The following is a 19,191-nucleotide window of genomic DNA, read 5'->3' on the forward strand; positions in this document are numbered from 1 at the left end:
TGGGTCATAATCAAGGGGACTGGGATAGGGACAGAAAGTGTAAGAGGTTTCTTCTGTCTGCTGCGTCTGTAGGGAAAGAAGACAGAGCCGTACCATTTTTCTTAGATAAGTTGCCCATGTCTGACAATTTTTTGTCCTCAGGAGTGGCCATGTGATGATTCAGATAAATTATAATAGGAAACTGTTGGAGTACATTTAGAAAAAATGTCTGTCTCCTTTATAAAAAGGAGGCGTGATCATAAATGCATAATCCTTCAGCCCTGCTGTTTTCTCTTTCCTCATTCCAGAATTTTGTTTTTTGACAGGTTAAATCTAGAACTAATACAGGCTTATTAAAACAAAAATTAGGTGCCAAGAAGACTACAGAAAGTCCCAGAATTTTGTAATCATTAGCTGGTTAGCTTAACTTGAAACTATTCTTCAGATTTCTTACTATGTGAGATTGAAATAATTTTATTGAAATTCTAAGTTATTTTGCAAATTACTTGTAATTGATGGAATTTCTTTCAGAAGAAAATGTTATCCAGTCTAGAATTATGACTACTATTTGTGTGGCTGGATAGAAAATACTGAAGCTGGAGTGAAGGCTCAATTGGCTAATCCTCCACTTCCAAGCACAAGGATCACATGGGTACTGGTTTGTGTCCTGGCTGCTCCATTTCCACCCAGCTTCCTGGCCTAGAAAAGCAATACAATATGGCCCAAAGCCTTGGGGCCCTGCAACTACATGGGAAAGCTGGTTCCGGCTTCCAACTTCAGATTGGTTCAGATCATGCTGTTGTGGCCTTTTGGGGAGTGAATCAACCAGTGGAAGATCTTTTTCTCTCTGCCCCTTCTCTCTCTATAAATCTGTATTTCCAATAAAAGTAAATAAATCTTACAAAAACTGTGCAAGACAGTATTTAAGGTACTGTGAAAGTTTCGTTGTTTAGAAGCCTTGGCACTTTAGTGTGTTTTCTGCTACTATAACCAAATTTCACAGAAAGAATAAATTATAAACAATAAAAGCTTATTTTACTCGTGGTTCTGGAGATTAGGAATTTCAAAGCCGAGGGACCACATCTGGGGAGGGTGTTGGACTGGATCATCCCATGACTTAAAGCACAAAAACAAGTAAATGTGTAAGAGATAATGGGATCCAAAATTGTTATCTTATAAGAAGACTATTTCTAGAATTAATTTGTTAATAAAGGAAGTGTTTCATGGCTTAACAAAAAAAACCCCAAAAACCAAAAAACAAAAAAATACCCACAAGTCCATCCTTCCTTCCTTCCTTCCTTCCTTCCTTCCTTCCTTCCTTCCTTCCTTCCTTCCTTCCTTCCTTCCTTCCTTCCTCTCTCTCTCTGTTTCTCTCCTCCTCCTCTCTCTTTCTTTCTTTTCCATGCTTATTTCATAACATTTACAAAACAGAGTTTCCAGGCCTCCCACCTTTCTGTGCCCATGTTGAGAGCAGCCTGGGTCCTGCAGCCTTTCTGCACCCTCTTAGGGGGTCCCACTGACTCAGGCAAGAGTTGTCAGGCAGTGGACCAGGATTGGCTGGGCTGTAACACCCAACAGTAAGAAGCAGAGTGGGTGTGGGCTGGTTGGGGAAGACCGCTGTTCCTGCCAGAACAAGAAGTGGAGTAAGTCAGTCTGGGCCAAGGACCCACCAGGGTGTGCGAGACCTGCCATTGGGAGGCAATCTGTTAGGGGAGCTTGAGGAACACCTTTGTCAGGACAGTGTCTGCAGGTGAGGAAAGTTTTTTAAAATTTTTAATTTTTGTTTGTGTTTTTATCTAGTGATTTGTAACGCATGACCGTTGCATTACGGAGGTACCTTCTTTTCATATCTGAGTTACTCAGGGTTTTTTTTTTTTTCTTTCTAGTGACAGAGTGTTGGATTACTGAAGACTTTTTTTTTTTTTACATCTATTGAGTTGATAGCATGATTTTCATCATTTTAGTATGATGTACTACTTTTAGGAATGTACACATTTAGGGATTTGCATATTTTAAACCATTTTGTCATCCCTGGGAATCAATCCTACTAGATTTTTTTTTTTGTGTGTGTGTGTGTGTGTGTGTGTGCTTGCTCTTTTTTACTTTGCCAGTATTTTGTGGAAGGTGTTTGCATCCATCTTATCTAAGAATCCCAATCTACAATTTTTTTTGTGGTCCTTTTGGTATCAGGGTAATGGCTTCATTAAATGAGCTAAAAGTGTTCCCTGTTTAGTTATTTTCTTTTTGAAAGTTTTTGAGAAGGGTTAGCATTATTTCTTCTTTACATGTTTGATAAACTTCAGATGTGGAGCCATCTGGTTCTTGGCTTTTCTTTGAAGGAAGATCTTTATTACCGATATAATCTCCTTACTTGTTACTGGTCTGTTGAGAATTTCTGTTTCTTTATCACTTAGTCTTGGTTGGTTGGATATATGGAGTTATTTATGTGTTTATTCTAAGTTACCCAGTTTGCTGACAGATCATTGCTCTTTGTTGTCTCTTATGACCCTTTCTATTTCTCATGAATCAGTTGTATTGTCTTTTCTTGGATTTCAGATTTTATTTATTTTCATTTTTAGATCCTCTCTCAGCCTACCTAGTGGTTGTCTGGTTTGTATATATTTTCAAAAAAACAAACAACTCCTAGTTTCTTAAGTTTTTCTACTGTATTTCATTTATTTCTACTTTGATTTTTACTGGCTTCTTTCATTGGTTAAATATGAGCTTATTTTTTCTTGTTCCTTGAGCTATAACAGTAGGTTGATTATTTATAATATTTCTTTTTGTGGTGGGCATTTGTTGCTACAAATTTCCCTTTAAAATTGTTTTTTGTTGCTTCTCAATAAGGTCTAGTATACTGTATTTTCATTTTCATTTGTATCTAGATTTCTTTTTTTAAAAATCTTCCCATTGACTCTGTTATTCAGAAACATGTTATATAATTTTCCTTCTTTTTAATGATGCATTTCTTTATTTTATAGGACGAGTTATAGAGACAGGGATACATATATGTGTACATACACACACGTAGCACACACACAATGTATGGGAGATCTTCTTCTGATTCATTCCCCAGATATCTACAGCAGCCAGGTGTCGGCCAGGCTGATGTCAGGGCTCTGGAACTACATCCGAGTCTCCCACATTGGTGCCAGAGACTCAAGCACGTGGCACGTGTGGGCACTTGGCTGCCTTTCAGATGCGTTGGTGATTAATTCTAGGCTGTAGATCTAGAGCTGTAGTAGGACCTTTAGGAGGTAGGTTCCAGTGGGAGACAATTAGATCAGCAGGACGTTGTTTGGAGAAGTATTTATTATAGTGCAACAGAAGGAGATATTTCCCAGAAGAAGGTACAATTGATAAGCCTGACCCTTGAATTTCTCTTCTTATTTAAAAGTAAATTTCATTCATTAAAATATTTTAAAATACAAACAGAACGTATTTCATGTGTTCGTAGGTACACTTTTAAGAAGATAACCATACTTCCTTCTTACCTATCTCTTCCTTTAAATCCCCTGTCTTCCTTTTTTAAATTTTTAAAAAAAAATTTGAATCCATGTTATAATTACAGGCTTAATGTCCAACTACCTATAATATTTAGTTAGTAAAAAGTAGAAGTAGAAAGATAACAGTTCCACAGGAGTAAAAGCAAGAGCTACAAATAGAATTGAATCACAAGATGTCCATTTTGTTCCTATACATTCTTTTTTTAAAGAGTCACTTTATTTTTATTGGCAAGTCAGATATACAGAGAGGGAGAGAGATGGAGAGGAAGATCTACTGTCCATTGATTCACTCCCTGGGTTGCCACAACTGCTTGAGCTGCATTGATCTAAAGCCAGGAGCCAGGAGCCAGGAGACTCTTCCAGGTCTTCCAGGCAGATACAGGGTCCCAAGGCTTTGGGCCATCCTCTACTGCTTTCTCAGGCCACAGGCAGGAAGCTGGATGGGAAGCAGGGCTGCTAGGACACGGCCCTGCACCCATATGGGATTCCAGCATGTTCAAGGTGAGGACTTTAGCTGCTAGGCTACTGCACTGGGCCCTTATGTATATTGTTGTGAGGTGATTCTTACATGTGTAGTTTTGACATTGTGCCATCATGATATTGTCAACAATGAGACTTTCACCAGAGACGCTGTAGATATAGCCACCTAATCTTGTGCTTTCAGTTCCAAAATGGAAAGCTAAATAAATATGATATTCAGACCTTATTCAGCTGCTTTCCAAGGAACATTAGCAGGGAGCTGGATTGAATGTGTAGTAGTTGGGACTTGAACTGGTGCCCTTATATGATGCTAGTGCTGCAAGGATGGGCTTAACCTGGTGATTCATATCAGTCCAGCTGCCCAAATGCTTGAAAGTCAGGGCTGGACCAGGCCGAAACCAGATTTTATCCCAAGTCTTCTACATTGGAGATGTGGGCAAAAACACTCGAGCCATTACCTTCTGCTTCTCAGGGTTTGTGTTAGCAAAAACTTAGAGTTGACAAGCAGAGTCATAACCCAAACCCTGGATATTCTGATTTGGTATGGAGGCATCCAAGTGACATGTACTGTGTGAAAGATTTGACTCTTCTTATCCTTTATAGAGTACTCAGCCGCAGATATTTTGTTAAGCAGTAGAACACAGATGAACACATTCAATTTCTCCAACTTTCTTCTTCTTTGTAACTTTGCATTGGAATCCATGTATTTGAAAACAGTCATCTCCACAAGTATGTATATGTCTGTCTGTCTATCTATCTACTTTACACAGGGTAAGATCTTTGTCAATAAACTTTGATAGATTAAGAATCTATGAAATATATAATGCAGATGTGTATTTCCTAGACTTTTGAATAGGAAAGATTTGCTGATTTTAATTTTTCAAAATCTATTAACGTTTTACTCCCTTTGGCATTAGCCTTCTGCATATGGTTGCTACAGCAGTAGCAAGCTGCTGAGCTCTTTGCAGTCTCAGTGGCCCTCAGTTATCTAGCTTTATTTAGTTTTCTATACATAACACCTACAGGTCGTGTTATTACCCTTTCTTGGGCTGGACAAAAACCTGTTCCTCCGACAGCCCTTCCAAAACCTGGAGCTTTGGATATTTTTTCTTTTCATTGGCCTTGAGGCACCTAGAGCATGCCAGATGTTGTCCATATTCTAAGGCAGCACAGACAGAAGGCAGTCCCTCAGGAAGCTTCCACATAGTTGGAACCCAAGTCCGTCTTTCTTTGCCTCTCAAGGAAAAGAACACTGAGTTCTTTTGCCTCTGTGTGCTGTATCACAGGTGCTTTAAACAACAGCATCGTGTCCAATTTTCTATCGTTCTCTGTGATCTCCAACTATCTAGATCGGGCTGTATCCCGTCAGTGCTCTGAGATCAGAGAATCAGAATCAATGCTTTAGACACTCTCTGAAAAGTCAAAACACACATGCACTCTTTAACCCTTGAGTGTCTCCTGAGCTATATCAGCCACTGTGTCTGCTGTTCTGTGTGGATTCCTCTGGAACAGTAGCACAATGCCCACCTTTTATTTCAGATGGCAACAGACAACTAGAGTATGCTGGGTTGTCTCAGCAATCTATTGAAACTTGAGACAGAAGCTTGCTTCTCAACCTCCTAAAAAGCTAGATGTGTGCAGGTAGAGTCTTTCCCCAGAGAGCGGTCAGGAGCTGAGTTCACTCTTAGCCGTTTGACATTGCAGGGGGGAAGGGTTATGAGGCAGTGAGACTTAGGACTTTTTCTGTCAGCTTTAATTAATTGCTTTTATATTTGCGTGAAATTGTCTCTGAATGGAAAACTCTTTAAAAAATATTTATTTATTTTTATCGGAAAGGCAGATCTACAGAGAGAAAGAGATACAGAGAGATTTTCTGTTCGCTGGTTCAGTCCCCAAGTAGCCGTATTGGTTTTTTCTCGATCTTCCACATGGATGCAAGGTCCTAGGGCTTTTGGCCATCCTCTATTGCTTTCCCAGGCCATAGACAGGGAGCTGGATGGGATGTAAACAGTCAGGAAATGAACTAGCATATGTATGGAATCCCAGCGCATGCAAGGTAAGGATTTAGCCACTTAGGCTATACCATCGGACCTGGAATACTTTTTATTTTGTCTGATTTTTAAAATGAAGCTTGAATCTGATGTGCAAATTCCTATTGTCTTATCAGACTTAATAATTAAAGAAGATACCTCTAAGGACATATCTATTGAATAGGCCCTCCTTCCTATGCCCATGAGGTTTGACACAAATCCCAGGGTAGTTTTTTCACTTAATGAGCAGAACTAGAAATTGAACTAGTCTTATGTCTTTGTCTTTACCTTAAGGTGCACTACAGAGTTGGCCTATTTTTATTCTGTTAGAGTTCTCACTGGTTTCATTTTGTCTCTATTCAAAGAAAAAGATCCTCTAGAACCTATATTACTTCACTGGCTTGAGAATATTAAAATAAAATAAGTCACCAAAAGTAAGTTTATCAACTTATCCATCCTAAGCTCAGTGTAATTTTGGAAGGTTGACTGTGTGTTTTAGTTCCTTGTAGAGAAGAAATTGTAAAATGATGGACGAAGTTCAGTTAATCCATTTTGTTTTGCTTCTCTAGCTCAGGGTTTATAAAAAATACTAAATACATTGGAACATTTTAAAATTTAATTATTTTATGTAGAAGTCTGGAATTCAGGCTTCTCCTGAAAGCTATAAAAGTCTCCCTGAATGGACTGTAATTGGCTGTAAGATAATAACATGTAGAAGTTGAGTAGGAGCTGCCTTCTTTACTTGAAGACATAGTTAATCATTTTCCTCCAGTTGCCTCCTGTTCTCTGTGTTCTTTTACAATGTCTGTCTGGCACAGAAACACCTTTCATTTCATGACCCTGATGTGCTATAGCTGCAGAGCATCTTCTTGGGACAGAAGAAAGGTATAGCCTTTAGGATAGGATGGGAAGAAGAAGGAAAATTTGAAAGTATGACTATCAATTTTCTACTTGTTGGAATCTCCTGAGAAACTGAATAAGCTTAATGGGAACTTAAATGCAGATCAGTTGTATATTTTGATTCATAAGAGGTTGTGAAATCTACATTATCTTTTGATCCTTCAAAAACTTAATGACTTCAGAATCAGTTTGCAACAATTATATCAAGTGAATTCTTTTGGTGAAGAGCGCTGCCATAATGATTGTTATGAAGCCAGTTTATGCCCTGTGATAGTTTCCTTGTTACTCTCTTCAGCTTGCCTTGGTTTGGCTTCACTGTGTGGAACGACTGACATTTGCAGAAGTGATTTTCTAGTGCCATAACAAAGAAGATTAGCTGTGGCAGTTTTCTAAAATATATGCTTCCTATCAGAGGCCGACTTCTCAGCCCATTTCCTTTAATGATATCTGGCAAGGATCTGATAAGCTTCATTCTACTTTACAAAGGTCAGAGGGCATTGTCTTCCTCTTCTCTCCAGTGCCAACAACAAAGCCAGGCATATGTTATCACCATCACACAGGAAGTCGCAGGCATGCTTGTGTTAAACAGAGCACAAATACAGGAAAAGTGTCAAGCGGGTTAAAGACTGTTAGAGCTGTGCTAGGAGAATATTATGCTAATAATATTACTGACCAAACTGGAAATGAGTGATTGGATTTCAGCAGAAAATACTTAGAAACCTTTAAATATTGAAAAAACACATGCTAAAAGTGGTCATATTAATTTCTTCCTTTGGAATGATGACTCCAATTTTAAAATAGGAAAATAGAAGTTAAAATATAGTTGTTAGGAAATAGCACAATTTCTCAAAGCATATGATCAAAATCTTCTTAATCATTTAGAAATTGTTTCCCTTTGTTTTATGTAATAAAATTTCCTAATTGTATCCTCTTATTTCAAAAGAGAAGGGTATTTCTATTGAATGTTAAAAATTTTGTCACAAGGGAAATTTGTGTGTTTTACAACTCGTTTCACTCACTGATTCTATTTTACTTATTTCAGTCAGGACTTTGAATCTGGGTTAAAGTAATATTTCTGTTATGGAGGGCATATTCCAACAAATGTTTGGAACCTTTCGTTCATGTGACTTAGAGGAATATGAGGGCATATATCTGGGGTAGATTTGTTTTGAGGGTTGATAAATAATTATAAAAAATTCACAAGGGGTGGAGTTTGGGGATTGAGTACAACCCATTTTTGAAAATTTGGGAAGCATCATGGTTATCAGGTGCACGATGAAAGCTAGAGTGTCAGTGTTTGTAATTTTATAATAATGACACTGCAATTAGCAAAAGGTCATTGCAGGGATGCATCTGGCAGCCATATTGTTTATTTTTGACCTGTGCCAATTCTGAGCAGATGTTCTACAGAAGTTGTTGTTTTCCAATTGGAAAGAAAGGGTTTGGGTGTTGCAGGCAGGGCTGTAGTAGAGACAGAACTATCAATAGGGGCTAGCCACCTCAGGTCTTTCTTGAAAGTCAGCTTCTTTCTTACATCAGAACCAAACACAAAAATTCTCATATTCAGAACAGTGGTCATCATACCCAGGAATATGACTGTGCAACCTCTGACACGTATGACAAGAGATATCACTGCTTCTCTCGCTGACTCTCCCTCTGACCTTCTCCCCTTCCTTCCTCTTTCCCTAATGCTTTCTATGCTTTCTCCCTTTCTACCTTTTTGTCCCTTCTCATCTCATTTATTTAAAGGAGAGTATTTAAGAACCAGATTTTTTTTTAAACTAGTGAATCTATTAGGTTACCTTTTGCCATAGAGCATCATGTGGAATAAAGAATCAGGTTTATTTTCTGAAGAATAACCATTTTTGTTTTTTCTTTTTATATTTATTTTTATTGGAAAGGCAGATTTCCAGAGAGAAGGAGATACAGAGAGAAAGATCATTCGTCTGCTGGTTCACTCTCCAAGTAGCCACAATAGCTGCAGCTGAGCAAATTTGAAGCCAGGAGCCAGGAGCCAGGAGCTTCTTCTGGTCTCCCATGTGGATGCAGAGTCCCAAGGCTTTTGGTTATCGACTGCTTTCCTAGGCCACAAGCAGGGACATGGATTGGTGCCCATGACGGATTCCAGAGCTTGCAAGGTAAGGATTTAGCCACTGGGCCATCATGCCATGTGTGAGGAATAATGATTTCTTAATAATTCTATTATGGCTCAAAATTTTTGTTCACTCTATCAAGTTTTACCATTTTTTTCTTCATATTCAAAGCAATGTGTTCAAATAGTTTAATATTGAATAAGTAGGCTTAAGATGTTTATGTAAGGAATTTTTAAAAAGAAATTATGTGATATAAAGAAAAGAGAAACTTAATGTTGCAGCTTGATTCAAAACTGTGGCCAATATTTTTTTTTGGTGTGGGAGGAGTTATCCGTGGGAATATCTAAACGAAAAATATGATTTAGCAAGTTTAGTTTTGTGTTGGGCCAAAGCTGGACACAGCATAGAGGAGTCTTTGCTGCATCCCAGATGTTCTGAGGCTGTTGAATGTGGGTCTGTCTGACCCAGGAGAATCATTTGGCTGTTAGAGCTGCCCTTTTTCTGGCTTTGCGGAGATCAAGGAAAACCCTTTCAGCTTGTCTGGAGAGCCAGATCCAGGGTGTCTAGGGCAAGCTGGGGAGCACTTTGGCTGAAATCTCAGGAATTGTGCAATCTCTCCCTTTTTCCCCCAATTTTTCTCTCTCAAGATCACATGCTTAAATTGGGCCATGCAGCTGTGTGTGGGTGGAGTGCTTACACTTGGAGCTCTTAGATCTGAGTGTGCGAGTCAGTGGTACTTTATTTCCTCTTCCCACCCTCACCCTAAGAAACTTTAGAAGCAACCCCTGGCGGTTTGTTAGTAACCTGTGTTGTTCATCCTAAATGTGAAAATAAGATTTTTCTTGCATTGGTATTGCACATGTGTAGCTAGCAGCTTCTGCATTTAGAAATGTTTCCCTTGCTTTTAGAATTCTAATGACAAATGGTATGCTAACAGTTTTACTTCATATGTCAAATTTACATAGCAAGTATCAAGAAGTCAATATTTCTGCAATGTTATTTTAATGTTGTACCAGTGTTTTATTATAATTAGTTACAGTAGTTGCAAAAATAACCATCTAATTGTTTATTTAAAAGCACAGTTTGAAGAACTTGTAATTATGTTTACCTCTGCCTTTGAATTATGGAGCAGATGTTGCAGCATACTTAGGAAGGACTTGGTCTTTGGGGAAAAACTTCATATTGCATGCTTAAAGAACTATTTGTTGCAGAGTACTTGTGGTCCTCAGGAAATTATTCCATGCCCTCTTGAATCCAAAGACATTCTGTTTGATTATTCCTACATATCCTCATTCTTCTTTTGTTCCTCTTCTTCCTCTGGCCCCACCACCTCCTCAGTGTTCCAGTTGCTTCTGCTTCAGGAAGCAATGGGACTTTCAGATTAAAGCTTCTCACAACTCTTGGATGTATATGAAATCTCTCTAAGAATGATATGGAGTTCCTTGTGAATGACATTTATGGGCTGTTAGTTAACACTGTGATTTTAATTTAGTGTTTCCTTCAATTGACCATTATTTCAATGCCAAAAGCAAGGGAACATAGATATTATTATTAAAAAGAAAGAAAACAATGAAGGAACACAGTTACCTAACATTTGTTGAATTCTTATTATTAAAGGCTAGGCTCTTCATAGATTTTTAAAATCTAACTTGCCCCACATTCAGGGAAGTATATATAATTTACAAATTACAGGTGAGTAATTGAAGCAGTATATAGGCAAGTACATTACAAAAATTACTGAATTAAATTTTGCTAGAACTAGAGAAGGTATCTCATTTTTGTCCTTATAAATCCCATGACCGTTGTTTTCACAATATAGGCTTTTATTCTAGAATCTCTTTGTACATAAATTTAGAAATGACACTGATAGATAATGAAAGATAGGTGAAATTTAGCTGAATTAAGGTCTGCTCATATATAATCACACAGTGACCTTCTATATTGCCAGTCTTTAAAAAAACAATATCTTAAAAACATTGATTAATGAGCCTTAAATTTTACCTTTTACTGTCTAGCAGGAGACTCCTACAAAACACGTCTTTGTTTTACAATTAGATGATGAAAAAAACCTAAGGCTAAGCAAATTTTGGAATGACTCTAAATTCCAGGGAATTGCAATGCCAGAGAAAATTAGTATTTAGAAAAATAAAATGAGGCTTGTGTTTATTATTCTGACAAGGAAATAAATGGTCTAGTGATTAAGAATATTTGTCTCAACAAATATAGCAGCTTGAATATACAATTTCTGTTGTTAGACTGAGCCCAAGGTATTGTTCATGAAAACTCTTAATTATTGATCTAAAGTAGTACATGTGAAATAAAAAATTATTAGGTTATTGTAGGTAAATGGACTCTTAAAATATTTGAATGGCAGTTACATAGAGAGAGGGTGAGAGAGATGGAGAGGAAGAGGGAGAGAAAAAGAAACAGGGAGAAAGAGGGACGATGAGAGAAGTCTTCCACATGTGGTTCATTTCCCAAATAGCTGCAATAGCCAGGGCTGGGTCAAACTGAAGCGAGGGGCTAGAACTTCGTTTGGGTTTCCCACATGGGTGCAGGGACCCAAGTAATTGGGCTATCTCCCATTGTTTTCCCAGGCCGTTAACAGGGTGCCGGATCAGAAATGGAGCAGCCAGGAAATTAATAGTGCCCATTTGGGATTCTAGTGTTACAGGTGGCAGTTTAACTTGCTATGCCACATTAGAAAATAACTTCGTAAAAACCAGGATGGTTTTGGTACTAAGTAAAGGAAATAACCATTAAGTGAAGCACTTTAAAATTCTTCAAGTGAAAATACTGGATAAGTGATTACCAAACTTACAAATTAGAAAGATCGAGTTCTTATACAAACACACAAACTGTCTTTTACAGATGATCTAGAAACATTTTTTTCCATAATATTTAACAATAATAACCATACCTTACTGAGGACCTATTCTTTGCCAATCAATAACTTTGACATTTACTTATTGTGTCTGCGCACCACAATTGAGGAAATAAAGGATTATGTAAAAGCATGAAGCTGTTCATGAGTGAACTGATGTTCACTTGAGATTATTGTATATAGGAGTCTATAGTTCTTCCCCTTTATGTTGTGGCAGTAGGGAACTTCTGGCTTGCCTGTTCTCTGCCCCCCACTCCTAATACTCTCTTGTCTTCCTGGAGTTTTTTCACCACAATCATTCCCACACTTTCATTTGGCAGTAATTAAGTGAGTAGGATCCCTGCAACCTTAAGAGGTGTGGGTCTAAACTTGACTCTTTCTTTTCACTCTGTAAATTCATATAATAATTACTTGTAAGCCAATACCTTCTTTTCTCAACTTTCTTGACCTATACAGTTATGTGATTCAAAAGCTGATAAAATATCCAACTTTATGTTTAATTGTGTTTGTGAGTTGTGAGCGTAAAGGATTCTGATGAGGTAAGGAAAATGCAAGCATTGTCTTGGCATCTCATAACCTTTATTCAGACGTTGTGAATAGAAGTTTTTGGATTGAACAATCCATTTGTCCCTTTCCTACCAGATGCTGCATAGAGCACATGTTGCCCATTGTTCTTGATGTATCATAATGATGTTGAAATAGTTTTAAAATGCTGCTACAAAAATACTCTCTACTGCCTCCTCTCTTCACCATCATATTCAAAATAATTTTACTTGCAGAAAATACAATTTTTGTAATAGCATTGTTATAATAAAATAAGTATGTAACTGGTAATTTTTCTGTGTAAACAAATTGTGGAAGGACAAAGTCTTAATGGGAGTGTTGAAATAATAATGTTGAGACAATTGCATTGAGACATCTTGGTCAGCAGATAGTGAACTGCTATGATTTGCTTTGCATCTGATTCTTCTCTCTCTATAAAATATTCATTCTGGGAGTTTGGAAGTGTTGAGACTGGGTAGGTTATTGGTCAAATGCTAAGAGTCAGAAGCATACATAATGTGGAATTAAACATTGGTGACTTCACCCTGGTCAAGCTTTACAAGGCCAAAGACGGAATCGTGTCAATACCCTATAATTAGTCAGATGGGTTACATGACTCACACTGACTAAACTCACAGGAGGCTGAAGTATGTAAATAAGAAAGTTAGTGTATTATTTGACAATAAAAAATAAAACAACCAACATAATCCAGTACTTCTTTTCTCAGGCCAGAATGTCCTTTTTCACAAATAGCCAGACTTAAACTTGGTACTCATGAGATCACAATATGTTACATATTTTGCTGGAGAATTTGGCAGTTTCTCTACAATAGAAATAAGACTGTACTAGTAAACACTGTCTACTTGATGCTGTTTTAGTGTGCCAGTGCTTCTTCATGATTATAAATATATTTATTGTGGTTGAGATCTAGTCTATTTTGGACCTTATTTAAATATTAATATTGTTCTTATTTGAGACAGAGAGAGAGACAGATTGATTCTCATTTGCTTGTTTGCTCCTAAAATATGTACAAAGGCTCGGATTAGGCTAAGACAAATCTGATAGCCAGAAGCTCAATTTAGATATTTCACAGGGGTGGCAGAAACCCAGTTACGTAAGCTATCATCAATGCCTCCTGTGACCTGCATCTCCTCCCATCCCCAGGAGGCTGCAGGTAGAAACCAGAGGTAACTATCCAACCCATGTTCTCAGATAGGGTGCCCTGGCATCTTAACCGTTGCGGCAAATGCTTGTACCTGCACCTTCTTTTGATATACTTCAAATTAGGGTGGACTTAAGAACAGAAGTTGCATTTAATCGCTTTAGGGGAAGGTTTGAATTTGCTAGATTTTTATAGCTCTATTTAGTCCATGAGAACATATTTGGGAAATTGGAGTCTATGATTATGTTTAATGATTTTTTTCCTAGTCAGTCATGTCCACAGGCTTTCAGTAAATTTGTGGGTGTAACAGAATTACCAAAATTATCAAAAAATTTTGAAGGGGGGGCCAAAATATTGTAAAACAAATGTTGTTAGTTTAGTTTAAGAAATAAATTAGGGGCCTGGAATAGTAGCTCAACAGGCTAATCCTCCACCCTCTTGTGCCAACATCCCGCATGAACATTGATTTGTGTCCCACTTCTCCATTTCCAATCCATCTCCCAGTTGTTGGCCTGGGAAATCAAAGGAAGATGGCCCAACTCATTGGGACCCTCCACTCATGTGAGAGATCCAGAAGAAGCTCTGGCTCCTGGCACCCAGCTTCGAACCAGCCCATGCATGGCCATTGTAGCCATTTTGGGAGTGAACCAGTGGGTAGAAAACCTTCTCTCTTTTTCTCTCCTTTGCTCTGTAAATTTACCTTTCCAATAAAACATTTTAAAAGCAGGAATAAATTGGGTTTAAAATATGTAGTATAATTCTGTAGAACACATTAACATTTAAAGAGGAAATTTAAGAATTGTTCAAAATACTTAAAAATTTTGATGTAAAATAAACCTGAATCAAAGGAACTTACCTACTGATGTCTAAAGAACCTCATCTTGATAGTCATACTGAATAAGGCTCTTGTAAAATGCCACATATTTAATTCTAACCTAATTACAAGCAATTCCTATGATAGCACTGTCAGACAATTTAGAGTGCTACATTTCTGTCTGTCCTATGGACTAACTGTTGAAAACTGATGGGGCAATATCTAGGAATTAGGATTAAAAACTGCTAGAAATTCAATGCATTCCAACTATAAGCCTTAACAAAATGACTTGAAGTAGGTAAGTCTAGGGCAGAGGAAGTACTAGTTTCTTATAAGATGAATATAAACTTCGAACAAAGGGCAGACATATTTACTTGTGTTAAGATATCCACTCATAGAGAAAAGCATTTGACCTAGCCATTTAGGTGCTGGCTGAAATGTCTGTGTGCCATATTGGAGTTCTTGGCTTAGATTCCTTCTCTGACTCTAGATCCCAGCTTCTTGTCCTCATGGATACAGGAGGTGCTATGGCGCTGAATATTGCAAAGTTCAGCTTTGTCAAGTGTGTCAGAATATAAGGGAAAATCTGGAATGGTTCTTCAGAGGTTAGACAGGACTTGCCTGGTCCTTCAGCAAAGCAGCCCAGTGTTCTGCGACCCCGGGACCAAGGCCCACACCCCCAGCCTACCCGCACCCAGTGGTGTGTGCATGGGCAGAGGCTGGCACGCCCACAGCCTGGCCTCTTCCCTGTTGGAATATGGAGGAAAGCCGTTACCACCTGTGTCCTTTGGTAAGGGTGTTGGGGTCTCAGATTTCTTCTAATATTTGCTTCTGATAGCAATTATGGTCTCTCTATTGTACAATTAAGTATTGCTGAATTCACAGTTTTGTCATTGTGTAAACAGTCCTTCCAGGGGTGGTTACAAGGGAAACCCGTGGGAAGATGACTGCGCGTTTTATGAACCCGTGTGAAGCTGCTTTCCAAATGCGTGCTGAACTGACACATTGCCAGGTGACATCCATTGGGTGGCTGTATTTTGGGATTTAAACCAGTTACAGTTTGTACAGTTGTGTGTGTCATTGCTGAAGGGTCTGCTGCTGCCTGCTGCCCTCTGCCTTCTGGGAGCCGACGGAGCCCGCGTCTGGCTCACTTGGCATCTGTTCTCACGTCCTTTGCTTTGCTGTTGGGCTAGGTGGGGTGTGAGCGTACGCCAGTTTGTACATAGTCTGTTGTCCTTTCCTACTGTAAACAGTAAATATAGTTTGCTGAAAAAAAATGTTCTGTGTCAAAAATATGCCATTAACTGGTGAATGTTAGTAACATAGGTTTTAGAGCTTTACAATTTTGGTGGTAAAACAAGATCCACTGTCTGGCATGTATTTGTTGGGTGTTACCTTTTAAAACTTGATTTTTTAAAATCTATAAGCCAAAAAGTTAAATAATTAAAGTTGAATGAGATAATATATGCAGATTTCCAAATATAGCATCTGGCAAAGTTCAGTAATTTTAGAGTGGCACCTAAAATGCTTTAAAAATGCTTTTAAGTACAGTTATCTGGGGGCCTGGCGTGGTAGTCTATTGGCTAAAGTTTTTGCCTTGCATGCGTTGGGATCACATATGGCACTGGTTCTAATCCCTGTGGCCCCGCTTCTCATCAAGCTCCCTGCTTATGGCCTGAGAAAGCAGTCAAGGATTTGGGAACCTGCACCCTCATGGGAGACCCAGAGAAGGCGACCACTTGGGGAGTGAAACAGCTGATGGGGGATCTTCCTCTCTGTCTTTCCTTCTCTCTGTATATCTGATTTAAAAAAAAATAGTTTGATATGAGAAGCAAAAGTTATGATGTATCTTCAATTAGTGTGAGAGTGTGGTTGTGCATGTATATAGAAACCCTTCCTGCACTAACCTGAACTGCCTATGGGCCAGGTTGTGTCCTCCATTACAGCCTTTCTCCGATTTGAGGGAGCCCTGAATGTTGACCTGGAAGAAGTACAGATCAATCTGGTACCCTCTCTCTGCATCCACTTCCCTCTGGCCCCTGTCCTCTCTGCTGAGAAAGTCAGTCATGAACAGCTTTCTGTAGCTGAGATCACCAGTGCTTGCTTTGAGCCAGCCGACCAGATGGTGATATGTGACCCTTGCCAAAATAAAAACATGGCTTGCTTCCTGTTGTACTGTAGTGATATGGTTCCCAAAGATGTCAGTGCTGTCATCACTACCATCAAGACTAAGTGTAGCATCCAGTTTGTGGATTGGTGCCCCACTGGCTTTAAGGTTGGCATTAATTTCCAGTCTCCTACTGTGGTGCCTGGTGGAGACCTGGCCAGTGTTCTGCGAGCTGTGTGCTTGCTGAGCGACACCACAGCCATTGCCCAGGCCTGAGCTCATCTGAACCACAAGTTTGACCTGATGCATGCCAGGTGTGCCTTTTTTCTTTGGTATGTGGGTGAGGGCATGGAGGAGGGAGAGTTTTCTGAGGCTCCTGAGGACTTAGCCTGGAGAAGGATTAAAAGGAGGTGGGGGCAGACTACACTGGGAGAAAGGATGAGGGTAAGGAGTATTTCCCTGTCTGCAGCTGCTTCTTGCTCTACTGAGACTGTTCTGACCTCTGTGGCTGTTCATTGTTCCTGACGTTTCAGTAAGGGTAATGGTGATATTTGAAAATAAATATAAATATTTGCATATTCTACATATGAGGTATCTACATATGAGTATGGTGAAATTTTGGCAGGTGGGATAGGGCTGATGTAATGAAGATAAGATATTGGTGAAACTGAACTTTAAGCATCCTTATTGATCTTGAGTTTATATAGATAATTTGTATTCTTGGAAAAGAACAAGAGGACCAGTGGTGAGGCTTGGAGCAGAACTATGGAACAGTAAAGTATGCATCTAAAATGTTTCAATCTCATTTTAATTTAGGGCAATTTCAGCTGGCTTATCTAGTTGGGCTTTGAGAACTTGAAAAACAACATTTATATTGAGGTTCTCAATTCTTGCATTTAGAAGTATTTCTGTGACTGTGAATTTTGATCATTTTGGGGCAAGAATTCTGTATTCTCAACACGTTTCCTTAATCTTGAAAAAATTTGAATATCTCTAGAAGCATAAAAAAACACAAGTCTCGTCTACCAGTCATGTCTAATTCTGAAGAATTTTGATATATTGCACTCTAGCTTTGTATGTGAAGAAATTTATGCCTTTACAAATATGGATATTAACTAAAAAAGAATTACATAATTAGCCACAATTGATGTCTCTCTTTCAATGAATTCTTTAAGACATGCAGTTTGTATTAGCTGGATCTTGTTTATACTCCAGTTCTTGTGCAGCATATTTCATTTAGCTGTCACAAGAGGGAGTAAGAGCGCTGCTAAATATGAAATGTTTTTAAACTTATTCCAAGATAAATTATGGGAAGAACTCCCTGAAATTCTAATGGTAAAATGATTACATTTTCCCCTAATCTATCTAGAAATTCCCTTCTCGCCATTAATTTTGAACTAGCATGACAATAACTAACATCATGTAACAATATCTAAATTTGCAAAACAAGCAGATTTCTTTTACATTCTATACAGAATTTTGTAAAACGTTTTAAAAAAAAATCTGCATTTAAAAAAAATACTGTTTGACTAACCTGCCTACAGTAACTATTCATGGTTTCAGGCATATCTTATTATTGCTATGCTTGATTGATGATGATGCAGAGATTGATGACATATGTTGCAAAAGTTTAACATAAGATTTCTAGGAGAGAATCTGAGCTTTCTTTTGTAGGATCTGTGAAAAGTTATTGATTTGCTGTTTCTCCTTTTGATTTTATTGTCTTCTTTAGAAATGTATGTGCTAGTGTGTCCTCAGTCATTTTGTGTGATTTGATGTCCCACAGTTCACAAATTGATTTGGGACTAAAATTTTAAAATAACTCCATGTGAAACACTGGCATTGGTAAAGTTTCATGAGAAACAAAATTTATACAATATTCTCTTCAGAGATTTTTGTCTTTAAAGCACACCTGGATGCTTGTCTTAATTTCTTCCTGGAATAAATGTAGTTTCCCTCCATTTTCCAGATTAAAAATCAAGCTCAGGTATCTAGCAGCTATATTTTAAGGAATTAGCCCTCCAAACTTGATAATGAATCAGTCATGTATGTGGTTTGCTTTATGGAGATAGAACAGACATGATGAGCTGGTGAAATAACACATTTTAAAAGCCTTAATAGAGGCCTTGGAATTTTTTATCCCTTCACCTGAAATTGTTACATTGTTACGTAGTGTGAATCAAGTTATTTACTAAAATAAATTATATGGATTAAAACATAGATCCTTTTTACTTCTGTATAAATATTAAATTGTGTAGCAATTTTGTTCTACAGATTATCTGTAGAAAATAGTCAACAAAAATGTGAGCCTTGGCTACAAGCCATTTTGAGTTAAATTTGCCTGAAGAATCATGCTGCCTGCTTTTCCCCTTTGAACTTTAATTTTGCAGTAGGAACTATGAACTAAAAAAAAAAAAAAAGAAAGAAACAAAAAAAAAATCCCGTTTGTTATTGTTTTTAATGCCTTCGCTATTACACATGTCAGCTAACTCCATGTAAACTTCTGGGAATCCTGAAGCAATGCCAGTGTTTCCCTACTCCACCCACTACTCCTAAACTTTCCCACAGTTTTTTTTTTCTCCCTCTTGTGGTTTAAACTTATTAAAATGTGAATACTATGGGTTATTTGTAATAAAAAGTCAAAAGAAATGACTAAATATGTGACCGCAAAGCACTTTGATCACAGTTATTTT

At 38.0% G+C, this 19,191-nt stretch overlaps 1 pseudogene; it reads left to right on the top strand.

Moving 5' to 3' along the window:
* Positions 1–9,009: 9,009 nt before the first annotated feature.
* On the top strand, positions 9,010–16,774 carry LOC121150837 (annotated as a pseudogene).
* The last annotated feature ends 2,417 nt before the right edge of the window (positions 16,775–19,191 follow it).

The sequence above is a fragment of the Ochotona curzoniae genome, unplaced genomic scaffold (assembly GCF_017591425.1).
Source record: "Ochotona curzoniae isolate NIBS_2020 unplaced genomic scaffold, NIBS_Ocur_1.0 contig_2210, whole genome shotgun sequence".
NCBI classification, from domain to species: domain Eukaryota; kingdom Metazoa; phylum Chordata; class Mammalia; order Lagomorpha; family Ochotonidae; genus Ochotona; species Ochotona curzoniae.